This window comes from Trichosurus vulpecula, chromosome 5 (assembly GCF_011100635.1).
Source record: "Trichosurus vulpecula isolate mTriVul1 chromosome 5, mTriVul1.pri, whole genome shotgun sequence".
NCBI lineage: Eukaryota > Metazoa > Chordata > Mammalia > Diprotodontia > Phalangeridae > Trichosurus > Trichosurus vulpecula.
Genome location: NC_050577.1, coordinates 147,316,003 through 147,323,078, shown reverse-complemented (window position 1 = coordinate 147,323,078; position 7,076 = coordinate 147,316,003). Strand labels below are relative to the sequence as shown.

Below are 7,076 nucleotides of genomic sequence, written 5' to 3'. Positions count from 1 at the left end.
TTGTCACCACTGAGTTACTGTCTATGTCTTCTTGTAGCTCAGCTAATGTTTCCTTTATGAGTTTGGACACTTAGGTGTTTGTAGCATATACATTTATTACTTGATACTGGTTTGTTGTCAATGGTTCTTTTCATAATATAGGTTTTGAATGATTGTTTTTGCTTCCTGGATAGCATGGTTGCAACACATTTTTTAAATTTATTTGATGCATAATACATTTTTTTCCATTCCTTCAATTTTATTTTATGTAAGTCTTTGTTTTTTATTTTTAAGGAGTATTTTACTCACTTTATTTGAAACATTTCATATTACTTTCCAAACAGATTACACTAATTCCAAGTTCCACTAACAATGCACAAGTATACATATCTTTCCATAATCCAACATTTAATATTTCTATCTTTTGTCATATCTTTTTTTTTCAAATTCCAGGGTGTAAGGCACAACTTCAGTGATTTTTAAAAAATAGTATTTTATTTTTTCCCCACAATTACATATCAAGAAAATCTTTAGCATTCATTTTTACAAGATTTTGAGTTCCAAATGTTTCTCTCTCCCTCCCCAACACTCTTCTGAAAATAGTAGGCAGTTTGATATAGTTTGTACATATGCTATCAGGTAATACATATGTCCATATTCATCACAGTTGTGAAAGAAGAAACAGACCAAAAGAAAAAATGAGAAAGAATAAAATAAGTGAAAAAATATGCTTCAATCTGCATTCAGAGTCCATCAGTTCTTTATCTGGATATGGATAGCATTTGCCTTTGTGAGTTCTTTGTGCTTGTCTTAGATCATTGTGTTGCTGAGAAAAGCTGAGTCATTCATAGTTGTTCATCATACAGTGCTGTTGATATTGTGTTCAGTGTTTTCCTAGTTCTGCTGATTTCACTTTGCATCAGTTTGTACAAGTCTTTTCAGGTTTTTCTGAAATGTACCTGTTCATCATTTCTCATTACACAATAGTATTACATTGCATTCACATGCCACAGCTTGTTCAGCTATCCCCCAATTGATGGGCATCTCCTCAGTTTCCAATATTTTCTTATCTTGAATAGGGCTACTATAAATATTTTTCCACATGTATTTTTCCACATTTCCACATTTCCACATTTCCACATTTCCACATGCTTTCCAGCTTTTAATGATCTTTTTAGGATACAGACCTAGGAGTGGTATTGTTGGATCAAAGGGTATGAACAGTTTGGTTGCCCTTTCAACCCTAGGGGCCTTGTCAGTAGGTGAGCCAGTAACCCTAGAGACCCCAGCTCAGCAAGACAGTGACCAGGCCACTGGCCTCAGGCACAAGAAGCTTGGGACAGTGCCCTCTATGCTCCAGAAGCATGGCTCAACTTTAAAAGTCATGAAATAGGCTGGAAATGAGCAAAAACAAAAACAAAAAAAGCCCTGACTATAGAAAGCTACTACAGTGACAAGGAAGATCAAAACACAAACTCAGAAGAAGACAACAATGTCAAAACAATTACATGCAAAACCTCAAAGAGAAAAATGGATTGGTGTCAGGCCCAAAAAGTCCTCCTGGAAGAGCTTGAAAAAAATTTTTAAAAATCAAATAAGAGGACGAAGAAAAACTGAGAAAAGAAATGACAGTTTTGCAGAAAAATCATGGAAAAAAGAGTAAACAGTTTGATAAAGAAAGCACAAAAAATGGAAACAGATGTACAAAAATTCACTGAAGAAAACAACTTCTTAAAAAGTAGAATTCGCCAAAAGGGAAAAGAGGTAGAAAAGCTCACTGAAGAAAATAATTCCTTAAAAATTAGAATTGGGCAAATGAAACCTAATGACTCTACAAGAAATCAAGAATTAATCAAACAAAATCAAAAGAATGAAAAAAATAGAAGAAAATGTAAAACACCTCAATGGAAAAACAACTGACTTAGAAAATAAGTCTAGGAGAGATAATTTAAAAATTATTGGATTACCTGAAAACCATGATAAAAAAAAATGGCCTAGACAGCATCTTTCAAGAAAGTATCAAGAAAAATTGCCCTGATATCCTACAACCAAAGGGTAAAATGATAATTGAAAGAATCCACCCATTACCTCTTGAAAAAGATCCCAAAATAAAACCCCCAAGAATATTATAGCCAAATTCTAGAACTCTCAGGCCAAGGAGAAAATACCATAAGCAGTCAGAAAGAAACAATCAAGTATCAAGGAATCATAGACAGGATTACACAGGATTTAGCAGCGCCTATATTAAAGGATCAGAGGGCTTGGAATATGATATTCCAGAAGGCAAAGGAGCTTGGATTACAACCAAGAATCAACTACCTGGCAAAACTGAACATAATCTTTCAGGGGAAAAAATTAATATTCAATGAAATAGTAACTTTCAAACATTCCTGATGAAAAGACCAGAGCTAACCAGAAAATTCAATTTCCAAATACAAGACTCAAGAGAATGATAAAAGGGTAAATGGAAAAGAAAAAACATGTTATTTAATAAGGTTAAATTGTTTACATACCTACACAGGAAGACGATTCTTATAACTCTTAAGAATTGTATCTCAATTAGGGCAATTAGAAGGAATATACATAGACAGAAGGTACAGATATAAGTTGTCTTTGATAGGATGATATAAAAAAATTAAGGGATGAGAAAGCAGTTTGCACTGGGAGAGAGGGGAAGGGAAAGACAGAGTGGGGTAAGCGACATGAAGAAGTGTGAAAGACCTATTACAGTGGGGGGAAAGGAAGGGGTGGGGCAGTGAACATTGTTTGAATCTCATTCTCATAAGATTTGGCTCAAAGAGGGAATAACATAAATATTCAGTTGGGAATAGAAATCTGTCTTACCCTACAGGGAAGTAGGAGGGAAGTGGGACAAGGAATAGGGTGTGGCTAATAGAAGAGAGGGCTGACTGAGGGAGGTAGTGGTCAGAAATAAAATACTGGTGAGGGGAGATGGGGGAAAGGAGAGAGAGAGAGAAAGAGAGAGAGAGAGAGAGAGAGAGAGAGAGAGAGAGAGAGAGAGAGAGAGAGAAGTATAAACAGGGGAAAAATAGTATGGAGGGAAATATGCAGTTAGTAATTATAACTGCGAATGTGAATGTGATGAATTCATTCATAAAACAGAAGTGGATAGCAAAGTGGATTAAAAACCAGAATCCTTGGGGGCAGCTAGGTTGCTCAGTGAATAGAGCACTGGCCCTAAAGTCAGAAGGACCTGAGTTCAAATTTGACTTCAGACACTTGACATACTTACTAGCTGTATGACCTTGGGCAAGTCACTTAACCCCAATTGCCCTGCCTTCTCCACTCCAAAAAAACAAACAAAAAAACCCACAGAATCCTACAATATGTTGTTTACAAGAAACACATTTGAAGCAGAGAGTCACAAACAGAGTAAACGTTTAAAAGTCTGAAATAGAATATATTATGCTTCAGCTGAAGTAAAGAAAGCAGGGGTAGCAATCATGATCTCAGACGAAGCAAAAGCAAAAATAGATCTAATTAAAAGAGACAAAGAAGGAAACTACATCTTACTAAACGTAAACCATAGATAATGAAGTAATATCAATACTAAACATATATGCAGCAAATGCTATAGCATCCAAATTTCTAAAGAAGTTAGATGAATTTCAGCACTCAGTAGACAATAAATCTATACTACTGGGGGACCTCAACTTTTCCCTCCCAGAACTAGATAAATTTAACCACAAAATAAACAAGAAAGAAGAGAATTTTAGAAAAGTTAGATATGACACATCCTGGAGAAAATTGAATGGCACTAGAAAAGAATATACCTTTTTCTAAGTAGTACATGGCACCTACACAAAAATTGGCCATGTATTGGCACGTAAAAAATCTCAATCAAATGCAGAAAGGCAGACATTAAATCCATCCTTTTCAGATCATGATGCAATTAAAATTACATTTAATAAAGGAAATAAAGGACCATAGAGAGTTTGATTAAAAATTACTTGGAAACTAAATAAACAAAATTTGACTAACAACTAATTGGAAATTAAATAATCTAACTCTTTTTATAGTTTTAGCAAGTTATAATGAAATAATAATTTACATGTTATAACATAACAAAATTTTACACTATTGAAAAATTCATATTTTGAAATGTTCTGGATGTTTTCACCAAGCATTGTACATCGTAAAAATACCTGTTTATGAGCAAGTTACTTAACAGCTTAACCACTCTTACTCATTTCTATGATTGCTAGGCCTAAAAATCCTACAAAGTATGACAGAGTAATTATGAAAAGTTAGTGCGATCACTTAAGTGATACTGTAACTAAAAGACACTTAAATATAAATATCAGATATGAAACTGTAAACAAAACTGTGGTTCTCAGTACGGACCAACTATAACAAGAAAAAAAATGTGTCTGATAGACCCCAAGAAATTGCACTATAGAAGTCTTTTCAATAGTTTTCCATAATTAACCATTTTCCCATGCTGATAAATGTATATTTACTATGATTCGGTGGAATCAATTTTGTTTATTAATTTTTGTCATGTAAATATAATCCACAGCTGAGATTTAAAAAAAAAAAACATGTTCAAAAGGGATCCTATGATGTTCACCACAAGCTTCTGACATCTCTCATCACTTAGTCAAATGGTTTTATCTTTCCTTTCGTTTAAGAGCAGATGGAACAATAGGTTGGAATTTTAGCTTTGATAATCACAAAGCTGTCACTTCTACCATGTTGTTCTAGCTTTTGTAAAGCAGTGGTGATTGGCTCTTTGAATCTCTAATCCATTAGTCTCTTGGAAAGACTTGTAAGCAAATGCTTCAGATGATCATTTAGAGAAGGCCCAACAACACCGCTCAACTATACTAAAGCATTCAATCTCCTTTCAAACACTTCATCATCTGAATGGGTCAGAGCTGCCTTCAAGACAGGAATCAATCTGGGTAGCAAGGGCACAGTTTTTTCAGTAGCACCTTCAACCTTTAAAACTTTCTTTTGCTACAAATGTATATGGATGTTTAGTCTCTCTTAGACCTTCTGCTAAAGTAATGAGAAGAGAATCAAATGGAAGAGTTTCAGGAAGACAGTCCCACTGTGATTTGTGTTTTATTGAACCATGTACCAACCTATTTACTCCTTTGGAGTAAATAGCAGCAAAAGCAGAAGGGGCATGTGGCTGATCAATAGTTTTAGGATTAAGTTTATCACTTGGCTGAGGATGAGGTTTCTTTACAAAATCTGGAGAACTGTTGGAAGGTGATAATTTGTTTTAGTGTACCACAGATCTACGTTTTATTTTGGAACCTGATGGCGTTCTTTGTTCATAGGTGTCTCTTCGGTGTGATACAAAGAATGTACCTGTCACTCTGCTCATTTGTAGGCTTCCATGACTCTCAGATTTCTGCATTCTTCCTTTCCTAGTGGTTTTGCCTGGTCTCCAGGAGTGCAGGCCTCTGCTGTGGCCGTCGTACCTACCACATAGCTCCTGGCCCCGAGTCCCTAAGTGCCCTCATACAGGCCATGATTGGCACAGATGCCTGTCCTGGGGCCCTGTAACCAGAATGGCCTTTGTTTTCTTTGAATGACTCAGCTTGCCTCATTGAGCCTCTGGACACTGTGGCTTGCTCTTCCGGGGCAGGAGGCCCGGGGAGCATGCCGGGAAGCAGACAACTTCCTGTGTGATGAGTCATGGGGCTGGCTGAGGGGAGGTGTTAATGTCTATGCTAGGGGGAGGGGCCAACTCAGGAACCAATCGGCCCTGGTCATTCGGGCGGAGCTTGATGATGTCAAAAACCCTATAAGAGGGGAGAGGACAGCTTGAAGATTCTTCTTTCCCTTTTCCGGTTGGAGCCAGCGACAGTTACATCGTCAGTTACAGCGACAGTTACATCGTCAGTTACAGTTGCAGTTTCAGTTACAGACACAGACACAGCTGAGGCAGGAGCTGCCAGTAGCAGAGCTGACCTACGGGAGGAAGCTGAACAAAGACTTCAGTCCAGTGGGTAATCTTATTACCATAAAGGGGGAAACATGATTTTGCTTTACGCAATCATGTTTCTCTGTAGCCTCCTGGTTACTCTTTCAAGGCGTACTTATTGGGCCTGGAAGATTTGGATCAACATATCAAAATGGGGCTTCTGGTTCATGGGTTGGTTACTGTGGAGCCTAAATAAATGTTTTGATTCTTCTGCCTTCTACTTTGAGAGTTTCTTATATCCGGCGGTTCCGAACCTTTCAGACATGTTTATGATCCTCTTTGAGATTATAAACTCGGCACTCCTGATACATTTGGCGTCACGAACAGGATCGCTAGGTATAAGATCTCTATTTAGAAGCAGAACAATTTCAGAGGAAGAGATGAATATCCCAGGATGGGAGGATCCATTTTATTCCTCCCTAGCAAAAGAATTGGCTAAAAAAGCTGGACCCTATGAAAACTGGGAACCAAGGCTACGGAGAGGAGATCCTAGGGATTTGGAAAAGTGTTTACGAGAAGTTGGGATTCAGTCAGGGGCATCACTATCTAGGCAAAGCTGGATAGTGTTATCAGCCTACCGGCTAGTATACGAAAGATTGAGATTAAGTGAAAGACATGGGGGCACTCCTACCCCACAGGAAGAAGAGGAATCTCAGATAGCAGGAGACCAAACTGACTCAAATGAGAACTTTTCTATTAATGTGGCTAAGAGCAACAGGAGACCAAAAAAGCCCAGAGTGCATTTCAACCCAGCCCAGAAAGAGCCTGACTGCCTGCTTCGTCCTAGCCATGGTGGCAGAGGAAGTGAGTGGGGAGAGAATGAGACAATGTTAGGGGCTGAGGCACAAAACACTACTGGGGTTCAGGATGTGCCTCACACAGAGAATAGGAGATGGTTAAATGATCAGACAAGGGCTCGACCCATACAAAGGAGGAAGACAGAAACCCGAGGTGAAGATTCAGTTACAAGGGAAATTCAGGAAGATTTCTCACCGCAAGAGGTCACAGATATTTTGAGTAGATTCAGCCAAAGAATAGGAGAACCATTGATATCTTGGATGGTAAGACTCAGTGATCAAGGGGCCGGTGGAATATCAGTAGATGGGACAGACTGCATGAGATTCATAGGTATCAGCCA

At 37.9% G+C, this 7,076-nt stretch overlaps 1 pseudogene; it reads right to left on the bottom strand.

Annotated features, from left to right (window-relative positions):
• Positions 1–4,626: 4,626 nt before the first annotated feature.
• LOC118849495 lies at positions 4,627–5,374 on the bottom strand (annotated as a pseudogene).
• Positions 5,375–7,076: the final 1,702 nt, after the last annotated feature.